This window comes from Myotis brandtii, unplaced genomic scaffold (assembly GCF_000412655.1).
Source record: "Myotis brandtii unplaced genomic scaffold, ASM41265v1 scaffold535, whole genome shotgun sequence".
Classification (NCBI taxonomy): Eukaryota; Metazoa; Chordata; class Mammalia; order Chiroptera; family Vespertilionidae; genus Myotis; species Myotis brandtii.
This window is the reverse complement of record NW_005369964.1, coordinates 1,955,694-1,967,852: the sequence shown is the minus strand read 5'-3', so window position 1 is coordinate 1,967,852 and position 12,159 is coordinate 1,955,694. Positions and strand designations below refer to the sequence as shown.

Sequence of the window (12,159 nt, the reverse complement as noted above, 5' to 3'; positions counted from 1 at the left end):
TTAATAAAATTCAATTAGCCAATGATTCTTAAAAAAATGATAAAGATTTTTAGGCTCTTGTTCTTGATCTTTTGTGATTCATTGATATGTATTTAATTATTATTAGTCGATTGATGAATTAATGTATAAACATATAGATATAGATGAGAATGAAGAAAAGGGGGCCCAAAACTGGACCAGTGATGATGACTAGTGGCATATGAAGGAGGTACTATGATTGCTATGTGTCTGCAAGTCTGAGGTCTAAAACAAAAGACAATCTAATCTATTTCCTCTCTGGCAATTGTTCCTATTGGTCTTGTAATTTTGGATTAATATATTTCTAGTATATTACTATTAATATCAATGAATCAATGATAAAAAACAATAAACAAATATATCACTAAGGAAACAAGGCTTCACTAAGTTGGTCTTATCAACTATGAATATATATGGTGAGGCAAGAAATATTAATATAAACTGAAAAACCTGATAAGAAATGAATGGACAAAAGGCATTATTTATCTAAGGGTCATATCATTAATTTATATTTATGTTTATATATGTGTATAAATTATACACATATAATAAATATATGTGTATATGCCTTTATGACTGAGTAAATGAAATAAGGGGGGAAAGGGTCAATTTAGAGGAGGTCTCAATTTTTTCACCTTCTGCTCTATTCTGTATTCCTTAGAATGGACGCATTTGAGCAGATTGAAGCATCATCCGTGGTCACGTGCTCTATGGTTGCCTGTTTGTGTAGTGAGTAGAGACCGACCAATGTGAGTAATACATTGAAACAGTTCATGTCTTTGAGTTTTTTTTCTCTCAAATATTCATGTGTCATCAAGAATGTGAAATATAGTCCAAGATGCCAACTATCGTGAATTATAAATATGGGATTGGGTCTGAAGATTATCTTTATTAATCATACATGAAACATTGATGATAATTAAAGAGATATATCAATATGGCAAATGGCCCTATATGTGGGACATTTATTACTCTTATTCTTGTTTTTTATGAATCATATAGTTTTAAAATTTAATATTAGTGAATCAATGAATTAATAAATGAACTTATGCAGATAAGAATGATGAAAAAGATGAATATTTATTGAAAATACTGAAGTTCATTAAGTTGTCATCTTAGACTGCATTATTTGTTTAAATATATTTATTGAATTATTAAAAAATATTAAACATAATAAAAAATTAACTATGGACAAATGATAAGAAACATTATATTATTAATCAATAATGTACAGCGTTGAAGTTGATTAATGAAAAAGAATTAGCCTCTGTGGGAAATGATTCTATAGACAAATGTGAGAGATATTAAAAAATTTTGTCCTTGGATATTGTGAGTCATGTGTTCATTTAATTATTATTAATGAATTAATGATTTATTTGATACAAATGTAGAAATGAATGGATTTTTATTATTTTATAAATGGATCAATTTCAGAATCAATGTACAAATTTTAAAAATCAGAGAGGAATAACATGCACTGTTTAAAAAAATTTTTTTAAATTGATTTCAGAGAGGAAGGGAGAGAAAGATAGAAACATCAATGATGAGAGAGAAAAATTAATTGGCTGCCTCCTGCACACCCCACACTGGGGACCAAGCCCACAACCAGAGCATGTGCCCCTATCGGGAATCAAACCTCGGCCTCCTGATTCAGAGGTTGACGCTCAACCACATCATACACTTGTAATCTGTGGTGAAGGAATAAAAAATATTCCAGTTTATTGAAAATACTGTATTCCGTTACCAAAAATAAATCGTTCCAGTACCTTCCATCTTCGATCTTATTCTGGTCACTAAAAGTATGATATTAAGTATTAGCCCACATTACTGCCTTCTACATGATTGACTAAATGTAAGGCGCGGTAATGTTTCCATCTTGTTATCGTCTCTTTTGCTTTTCGCTTCTCAGAACGAAACCGCCTGAAGGGGGATTCAGCATCTGTTGTGTTCAGAGGCTCCATGGAGGGGCATGAAGGCCAGTGTGAGTAATAATCCAAGGTCTTGTCTTGGTCAGGGAAGTTTGTTTAGGATATCACTGTAGTAATTTAAAAAGTGGAAAAAAGACCAACCATGGTCCAATGATTAAACTGGAAATGTACGAAACATTATGTTGACTACCTTACCTTCGGAATAATGGGGACGATTAATGAAAAGAGGTATAATCAATAAGCCATTGGTCCTAAAGGCGTGTGACAACCATCTTTAGGCTCTTGTCCTTGCATTTTTGTGATTCACACGTATGTGTTTAATTATTAGGAGTAGATTGAACAATTAACAACTGTGGGTGAGAATGAGGAAAAAGAGGCCCCAAACTGGACCAATGATGATCACTGATGCCATATGAAGGAGGTGCTATGATTGCTATGTGTCTGGAAGTCTGAGGTCCAAAACCAAACAAAATCTAGTCTGTTTCCTCTCTCGTTAGGAATATGCAAGGAAATTATTGTTGTCATGTTGGATTCATGGATTTCTAGTATATTACTATCAATATCAATGAACCAATGATAGAACCAATAAACAGATATATCACTAAATAAAACAAGGATGAAGACTTATCAAGTATATATATGGTGATGCAAGAAATACAATTAACATAAAATGAAAAACTGATGTTAAGAAAGAAATGGACCAGGTGCATTACCTCTTTTCTAAGGATTATATGAACACTGACACTGAGAATTAATATACAGTTTTATTAGCCTGTGTCAGTCTTGATTTGAGGATGTTAATTTTTAATCTGTACATTTATATTTTATATGTATATGTTCTGAAGAATAAATACCTAAATAACTGATAAAATGAAATGAGAAAGAAATCGACTAATGGAGAAAAGGTTTCAATTTTTAATTATCTGCTCTGTCTTGTACTCCTCAGAATCAACATGCTCAAGCTGATTTAAGTGTTTTCCATGGTAACAAGATCTATGGTCTCCTCTGTGTAAAGCATTGAGATGAAATGTGAGTAAAGGTTACAGTTCTTGTGTTTGTTTAAGAATTTTTTAAAAGGGTATTCATTGTATTGCTAAAAGTGTGAAATATAAGCCCCACACCAACCATAGGAAATGATAAATATGAGATATTATGAGGCATTATATTTACTAATACATATTTGAAATATTGATGATAACTAATGAGAGAGATAGAACAATGAGCATGAAGACAAACAGGCCACAGCATGGACCAATGATGATTGTTGCTGGAGTAAGAGTCACGGAGATGATGAATACAATGTGTCTGAAACTCTGAGGTCCAATAAAGAGAGAGACATAGTCTAGTGCCTTTGTTTGAAGTGATCCTATAGACAGATATTAGGGAATTAAAAAGGACCATTTCCTTGGTTCATTTTCATGAATTTTGATTCTATCTTAATAAATGGTTCAAAAAGAACCAATGAACAAGAATAAATAAGATGAAGAGGATGAGACAATAAACATTTCTAATGCTTAATTGAAAATACTGTTATTCATTAAGAAACGTAAATGGTTCAGTTGTCTTCCCTCTTTGGTTAAGAATGATACAGACAGTAAATAATAGTCAAAGTTTTTTAATTCATGGTCTGTGTCAAGTTTGATATTGTGTGGTTTGTTCATGAGTCCATATTATATTCTTGAGTGACTGGCTAAGCGGAAGGTGACTGTGTGCCTCAGTAGACCGTCTCTCAATTTCGTTACAATCTTCTCTGCTTGTATTCCTCAGCATGGACACGCTGTAGCTGACCGAGCCCTTGGCCATCATCAGGCGCTCCACTGGTCGGCCCTCTGTAGAGGTGCATGTAAGTCACAGCCAAATCCTTCTCTTGGTTCAGATAAAGTATTCACTGTAATGCTAAAAAAATAGTATTAAATATGTTCAAAGAAGACTAGTCATACTCACATAATAAGTATGGAATTGACATGAAACTTGATGTCAATTAATGGGTATTTGTATCAATGAAGCTGATTAATCTCATAGGCATATTCATTGAGGCAAATGCTTCTATAGATAAATATTAGAGATATTAAGCATCTTGTCCTTGAGTATTTATTATTCACAGATACTTTTTTTTATTATTAATGAATTGACAAATTGATTAGTAAACAGGTATAGATGAGAATGAAGAAAAGAATTCCAGCCTGTCACAGTGATGACGACTGGTGACCTAGGACTCAAACATGTACAGTAAAAAAGAATGTGTTTGGAACTCTGAGGTCCAACACAGAGAAACCTAGGCCCTTCTTTCTGTTAGAAGTGATTGTCTAGACAGATGTCAGGAATTTACAGAGCTCTTGTTCTTGGTTTTGTGTTCGTAAATTTTACAAAATATTATTATAAAAGAATAAATGACAAAATACATATGGATGAAGAGGGTGAAGTATTGTTCATTGTTAAAATGCATAGAAGAAAAATAATACTGATGTCTATTGCAATCAATATTAAATGGATCAAGTGTATTACATCTTTGATTAAGAATGAGATATATAATGATAAGTAATAGTTACTGCTCTGAGTCAGTTACAATTCTGATGTTTAATTTATTAAGAGAAGAACAAATATATCTGATCATTAATCAACGAATAATGAAACGTCGGAGTCAGGGAGCGATGGAGATTAGGTCTCATCTTCCTGCGCCGTTTTGTGCTCTGCACTCCTGAGAGTGGGTGCTCTGGCGCTGACTCCAGCATCTTCGCTTATCACGAGCTCTCTGGTTGCCTCTATTTGTAAGTAAGTTCTTGTCTCAGTTCCAACATTTTTTTTAATGGCTATTCACTGTATCATTAAAAAGTGTGAAATATAATCAAAGAAAGCCAACTCTAGCCCAGTGACAAATGTGAGATTTCTTTTATTCATTGATATAACATTGATGATGTCGATGAATATATATACAAAGAATATTCATTCTTCAATGAGAGATTTATGTAAGAATGATTTGATACAAAGATTAGGGATATTAAGGCTTTTCTTGAGTTTTTATGAATAATAGGATCTTAAAATTATATTGATAAATGAATAAATTACTCTGTAGAAATTATAGAAAATATTAGAGAAAAAGAGGGACAGTGACATCGTGGATCAACGATGACTCCTGGTGGTGTGTGAGTTACATACGCTGAACACGTATCTGACTTCCAACACAAACGCATACTAGTCCATTGCCCTGTATGAAGGGATCCCCTACAATTCAGGAATCTATGAGCATCTTGTTTTTTATTTACATTCATGTATTGTCATTCTATTTATAACTGGATCAATGAAATAATCAATAAAAACATATAGGTAAAGATGAAGATCATGAGAATTGCCCAAATATAAAGATATGTAGTTAGATAGGAAATACTATGCATCTATATAGAAAAAACTCCTGCACATTAGGAAATAATGGTCGGCAGGTGTTACCTCTTTGGCTAAAGATTCTATAGTTAGCATTTCATAGTAATAGACAATGTTCTTATTCTGTGTCTGTGGCAAGGTCACCGTTATTTGGTCACTTGGGAGAATTTAGACATTTTTCCATATTGCTAGTTATCCTAAATGACTAATAAAAAGTTAAATGCAAGGATCAGTAGATAAGACATCTCAATCTTTTTAAACCACCTACTGTGCTCTGTACTCCAGAACGGACCCGCCCTAACTGATTTCAAGATTCTTCTGTGGTGATGGTCTTGACCATGGATCTCTGTGTCAGTGAGTAATATTCACGTTCTTGTCTCAATTTGGGTGGTTTAAGGGTATTCACTCTATTACTAAGAAGTGTGAAATATAATCAGTGCATGCCAATCAAAATGCAATTACTTTGAAGCACTGTGTTTATTAATTTATATACAAATCATTGAGGTTATTTAACAAAAGAGATGAGTTGCTGAGGGAAATAATTCTATAGACAGATGGAAGAGATTAGTTCATGCCAATCATGGATTAATAATAAAGAGGTTACACTGAAGAAAGTACATTGACTAATCCATATATTCAACACTGAGATTCATTAGCAGAACAGACCTAGACTATTTGCTCTTTAGAAAATGATTTTGTATCATATGTTTAGGGATATTAAAGCTACTTTAAAAATTAATTTGTTATATATTTATTATTAATGAATTAATGATTTCTCTCTTCACAAAATGACACTAAATGAAGAACAAGAGGGTGACTGAGTCAATACTGTGCCCTGGCGGCAGGTGAGTCAAGGGCAAATACTGCTTACCTAGAACTCCGAGGTCCAGTGCAAAACAGATTTGATTTCTTATTAAAAGTTCATGCAATAATAACTACACAAATGTATGAACAAATGAAGGATAAATGGGTCAAATGTGGAAGGAAGATGGCATAAGTAATGAAACAAACATCATCCCCAATCCATTTCAAAGAACTGAAGTCCATTAACAATATGGAGAGGCTTTTGTACCTAAGCATAAGGGACATGTATTTGCCAATGTTCATGTTCTGGGCTGTAACTATGCAGCAGGTGTTTTTTAAAAACTTAATTTAATAGTCACAGGATTATATAATTTAATCAATTAACTACATTAAAGATGGCCGAGCATGAACCGGTGACAAAAATATGTTCAATGACAGTTAAGACCAATCCATTTGGCTTCACTGTGCCCCATGGGTGATCATTCCACAATGTAAATCAAATCATCACGCTGTGCACCTTAAAGATTTCCAACTTTGTCAATCTTTCCTCATTGAATTTGGAAAAAGTATATTATTCCCCAATCCTCATGCCAGTGAGCACCTGCGGTTACAGTCAGTTAGTTATCATTTTGAGTGTGTACACAGACATACTGATTTTCTCATCAGTAATTAACAAACAGGTTAATAATTTAATAAGATAAAGGGGACAGAGCTCCTGACCAGTGATGAGTATATGTTGAAACCTCATCCTTCATCAAGTTCTACTCATGTTATGTCCTCCTTATGAAAAAAAATTGCTCTTATCAGTTGGATTGAAGGGAGTTAAATAGACAGAGATATACAATACCATTTCTGTTCTGGGTTTCTGGGAAGTTAAATAGTTTTGATTTTGTTTAAAAATTAATAGTCTCCAAATACCTAAATGACTAAGAAAATAAAATGAGACAAGTATGTATTTATGGCAAGAATGTCTTAATATTGTATTATCTGTATTGCTTATACTCAGAGCGAATGCACCTAGCTGATGTAGTACTTCTGCCATGGCCAAGAACTCTGTGGGGAGCGTGGAGACCACTGTGAGTAATAGCGAACTCTGTTGTGTTGGTTTGGGTGACTTGTTTAAGAACATTAACTTATTGTTCATAAAATGTGTTAAGTATAATGAAAGAAGTTAACCATGGCCCACTATGGGGTTCATGTGGAACATATGTTCCTTAATAGATTTGTGCAACACTAACATTGATTAATGATAGTTTTGAGGGAAATTATTCTGTAGACAGATGTTAGGGAGACTTAAGAGCATTGTTCTTGAATTATTGTGATCATGTACATTTATTTTGTTATTAGTCAAATGAAAGTTAGTAAATCAAGAAACATGGATGAGGGAAAAGGGCAAATCTTGGACTAATGATGGACACCTGGTAGGGTGTGTCGTGGGCAATGAATAGGATGTGTCTGCAATTGTCAGGGCCAATGCAGAAGAGATTTAGTCTATGTCTCTGTTGGCACTGATCCTCTAGAAAGGTTAAGATTAAGAATACACAAAGATCTTGTTTTTGGACTTCTGTGCCTCATTAATTTTTACTGTATTATGAAAAAATCAATAAGTAATCTATACAATTACATAAATGAATAAAGACGAAGACTGTGAAGCATTGTCTAATTATAAAAATATGACATGAGACAAGAAATGCCATTAATATAATGGCCCTTAGGAAACCAGTGGATTAAGGGTGTTACCTCTTTCGCTAACAGGAACAGTAGGTGTTACTGCTTCAAATCAGTGGTGAATTCTATGTTGTTCATTCTTTTAGAAGAGACAGTTAATTATTAAAATCAACTAGTAAATATTTAAATGACTAAGAATAGGACAGGTGGGAAGCAATGATCAATGCAGAGAATGTCTTCACCTGTTTTTCATCTGCTCTGTTTTGTATTCCTCAGGGTAGATGCTCGCTGCTGGTAAGGTTCTGCTCTGATCCCCGTGATCAAAAACATTATGGTTGCCTCTGTGTGGGGACCACTGTGAGTGATAGTCACATTCCTTGATGAGGTTGGTGGTTTGCCCAACGGTATTTATTGTATAAAAACCTGTGAAATATAATCACAGAAGTCCAACCATAGCCTACTTATGAAGCTGGTGTTGATAGAAAGCATGATTTGATGAATTGATACATGAATCATTGAGGCCAAATACAGAAAGAGATCTAATCTCTGTAGGAAATAATTCTATAGGCAGAGGTTAGGGAGTTTCAAGAAACTTGGGTTTTTACCATTGATTAATTTACTTTGTGATTATTAGTGAATTATTGAATTAATCTCAAAAAGGTGAAGAATAAAAGGGCAAAACTGGGACTAATGTTGATGAGTGGTGCTTATGAGCACGTACAATGAATATTATGTGTCTGGAACCCTGAGGTGGTGCAGCACAAAAGGAATCTAGTCCACTCCAGTTGTTTGAAGGGAACCTATAGACACATGTCAGGAATATATAAGATCATTTTCTTGGGCTTGTGGCCATGTATTTTTAACAATATAAAGTGCAGAATAAATGAACAAATAAACAAATGGAAAAAGATGAAGAGGACGAAGCATTATTTATTATTAAAATATCTAATAAATATAAATGATATTAATATAAGTTGGAATGAATAGTAAATACACCAGGTGTATTACATTTCGACGAAGTATGATATATACTATAGATAGTGTTAAGTAATAGTTAAAATTTTGACAATTAATTTGTTAAGAGAAGGATAAGTATATATTACTATTTGAAATAATTACCCAAATAACTGTGTATGTGAATGGTGGAAACCATGGATCAATAGAGAAAAATGTCTCAATCTTTTTATCACCTTCTGCTTGGTACTTTTCAGAATCGATGGAGCTGATTTCAGCTTCTGCTGTGATCAAGATTGTCATGTTGCCTCTGTGTCAAGAAAGAGACTAAGGTGAGTAATGAATAGTCCCAGATGCTATCTTGGTTCAGGTCACTAGATTAAGAGTGTGCACAGTGTCATTAAAATTATTAAGTTAATTAAAAACTTAATTATTGTCCAAACAATCAACATGATATGGAACATGTTGGTTAATCCATAATGTAACATTGAGGTTGATTAATAGAAGAGATGTAATCTATATGGGAAGTGATTGTTTAGGCTGATGGTGGGGACATTCAAGGACCTTGCTCTTTGGTTCTTTTTTTGTGTGAATAATGTACTTACTTTGTTATCATTGAGTAATTAAAGGTTTAGTGATACCAATATAGACTTGAATGATCAAAAAAAGAGAAACCCAAACATGGACCAGTTTAGGTGAGTCATGGATGATGAAAAGAAGTGTTTGAAACTCTGAGGTACAGCACAATACATAATTAGTCTCATTCCTCTTTGGAAATGATGCTATAGACAGATGTCAGAAATACACAAAGGTCATGTTCTTATTTTGAATTTGTAGATTTAGATTTATTATTATTAATGAATCATTGATAAACTCATCAAATAAAAATAATACTTAGATAAAGGAGAAAGTGAGGCATTGTCCAATTATGATCATGTTGTGATATAAGACATACTACATAAAAATAAAAAAAAAATCGATGCCCATTTAGATATAAATTGATCAAAGGTTTTACTTCTTTGGCCAAGGATTATGTAGATGAGGATAATTAAGTCAATTTTATGCTTCTGGATCAGTTTCAAGTTTGAGGTTGGTCCCTTTGTCAATAGGTAAGAATACACAAATACCTACCCAACTTAGTAAATGAAAGGTGGGAAGGAAGTTCCCATGTAGATGAATTATTTTTTTTTATTGACTGCGCTGCTCTGTGCTCCTCAGAATGGACCCACTCGAGATGATGTCAGTGTCTTCCCTGGCCTCCCGCCCGCTGTTCGCCTCTGTATGTCAGGAGCATGCACACCATTGTGAGTGATCGTCAAAGTTCTTGTGTTAGTTTGGGTGAGAGTGTGAATTAATGAATTAATAAACAAGTTGGAAATGAGCAAAGGGAATGTGTGCTAGTCCTGGACCCGTGATGAGAACCAGTGGCATTTGAGGAGAGGATGATAAATTTCAATGTGTCTGAAACTCTGAGGTCCAGCGCGGAGCAACCAGTCAGTGCCTTCTCTTCGTTTGAAAGGATCCCATAGACAGAACTTAGGAATATGCAAGGATGGTTTTGGTCTTAGGGTTTATTTTACTCTATTATTATAATTGGATAAATGTAATAATCAATAAAAAATATATAAATAAAGATGAATGAAGTATTGTCCAATTATAAAAATACATTGTGAGGCAAAGAGTACTATTAATAAATTTGGACTGTTAAGTGCTAGTCAATGTTCATTTCCTACGTGAGGGACAAGTTCTAAGTTGTTTATTTCCTTAGTATAAATTGAAATAAATGTACTCTAGATTAATGAGTGACTAAATCACTCAATTTTTTATCATTGGTTGTGTTCTGTACTCCTCAGAAAGGACACATTTGGGCTGATTGCAGCATCTTCCATGGTCAGAGCTCCGTGGTTGCATCGGTGTGTGAGGAGCATGGAGAGTCACGTGAGTAATGGTCAGTGTTCTTGTATTGGGTTGGGTATTTTAAAAATATTATTTTTTATTATTAAAAGTATTAAATATAATCAAAGAAGCCCAATCATGTCAATATCACATGTTATTTATATGAAACCATATGATGATGAATTTACATATGAAACACTGAGTTCAGTTAATGAAAGAGTTTGGTTTCAGTGGAAATGATTCAATAGATGGATGGTGGAGGGGGGCAATGGGGACAAAACGGGGGACATCTGTAGTTCTCTCAACAATAAAAATAAATAAAAAATGGATGTCAGAGATATTCCAGGATATTATTTGTGATTTTTCTTCATTTATGTTTATTTTTATATTAGTGAATTTAACCTATAAAAAACATAGATGACAGTAGGTAAAAAGAGCAAATCCAATGATGATGACTCCTGGCATTTAAGTCATATGCCACGAATACCACTGGAACTCTGAGGTCCAATAAAAAAGAATCCATTTCATGTGGCTGAAATACCAGGATATACAGGGTCCTATTTTATTTTTCACTCATTTGTATTCTATAAATATAATTGAATCAGTGACTATACCAATAAATATATTACAAATAAATGATGGGGTAAAACATTTTCCAATTATACAAATATGTGGTCTGATAAGAAATACTATTCATATATATTGTGAACACTGAAGATCAATGAAAATAAACAGTATGAGGACGCTGTTTGTTTTTGCTAAATTTGATATAGATAGTAATGAGCAACAACCAGTGCTCATGGTCTGTCAGTGTCCATATTGGTATTGTTTACTCACTTAAGAGAAAGTAAAATAGACATAATCACAAATTACCGATTATGTACATGGCTGACTAAATAATGGTGGAATTGGGACCAATGGAGGTAATGTCTCGATTGCTTCTTTGGTTCTGCTGTGCATTGTATTCCATAGAATGGATGCACTGCATCTGATGTCAACATCTTCCCTGGGAAAGAGCTCTGGGACTGCGTCTGTATTAGGGGCATGGAGGCCACTGTGAGTAATAGCCAATGTTCTTTTTGCTTTAACTGTGTTTTATTTTTTAAGATTTTCCCTGTATTATTAAAAAGTGTTACTATCTATATAATAAAAGCCTAAGTGACCTTTACAGCGGAAGGACCAGAACCACGGGTCGCTGTGATGCGCACTGACCACCATGGGGCAGACACTCAGCCCAGGAGCTGCCCCCTGGTGGTCAGTAGGCTCCCACAGCCGGGCTCAAGGCTGGCGAGTGCAGTGGCCATGGCAGGAGCCTCTCCCACCTCCACGGCTGCATGAAGGAGCAGCTAGACGAGTGGTAAGGAGTAGTGAGCAGGGGAGTGGTAAGGAATGAGGGGGTCCCGGACTGTGAGAGGGATGTCTATCAGCTCCCCACAAGAGGTCCATGACATCCCCCAAGGGGTTCTGGAATGCAAGAGGGTTCAGGGACCACATCGGTGTACGATCCGGGCCG

At 34.4% G+C, this 12,159-nt stretch overlaps 2 long non-coding RNA genes across 3 annotated transcripts; both read left to right on the top strand.

The window, feature by feature from the left end:
* The first annotated feature begins 679 nt into the window (after positions 1-679).
* LOC102241272 lies at positions 680-6,166 on the top strand. Its single transcript, XR_314251.2, has 6 exons — positions 680-767; positions 1,928-1,999; positions 2,893-2,975; positions 3,714-3,789; positions 5,610-5,678; positions 6,129-6,166. It is a non-coding gene; the product is annotated as an uncharacterized LOC102241272 (long non-coding RNA).
* A 973-nt stretch (positions 6,167-7,139) lies between these two features.
* On the top strand, positions 7,140-11,789 carry LOC102241078. 2 transcript variants are annotated; one of them, XR_001364339.1, is made up of 6 exons: positions 7,140-7,204; positions 8,073-8,153; positions 9,008-9,082; positions 9,969-10,054; positions 10,604-10,698; positions 11,619-11,789. It is a non-coding gene; the product is annotated as an uncharacterized LOC102241078 (long non-coding RNA). The 2 variants fall into 2 exon arrangements; XR_314250.2 differs by having other exon boundaries at positions 7,141-7,204; positions 8,073-8,090.
* Positions 11,790-12,159: the final 370 nt, after the last annotated feature.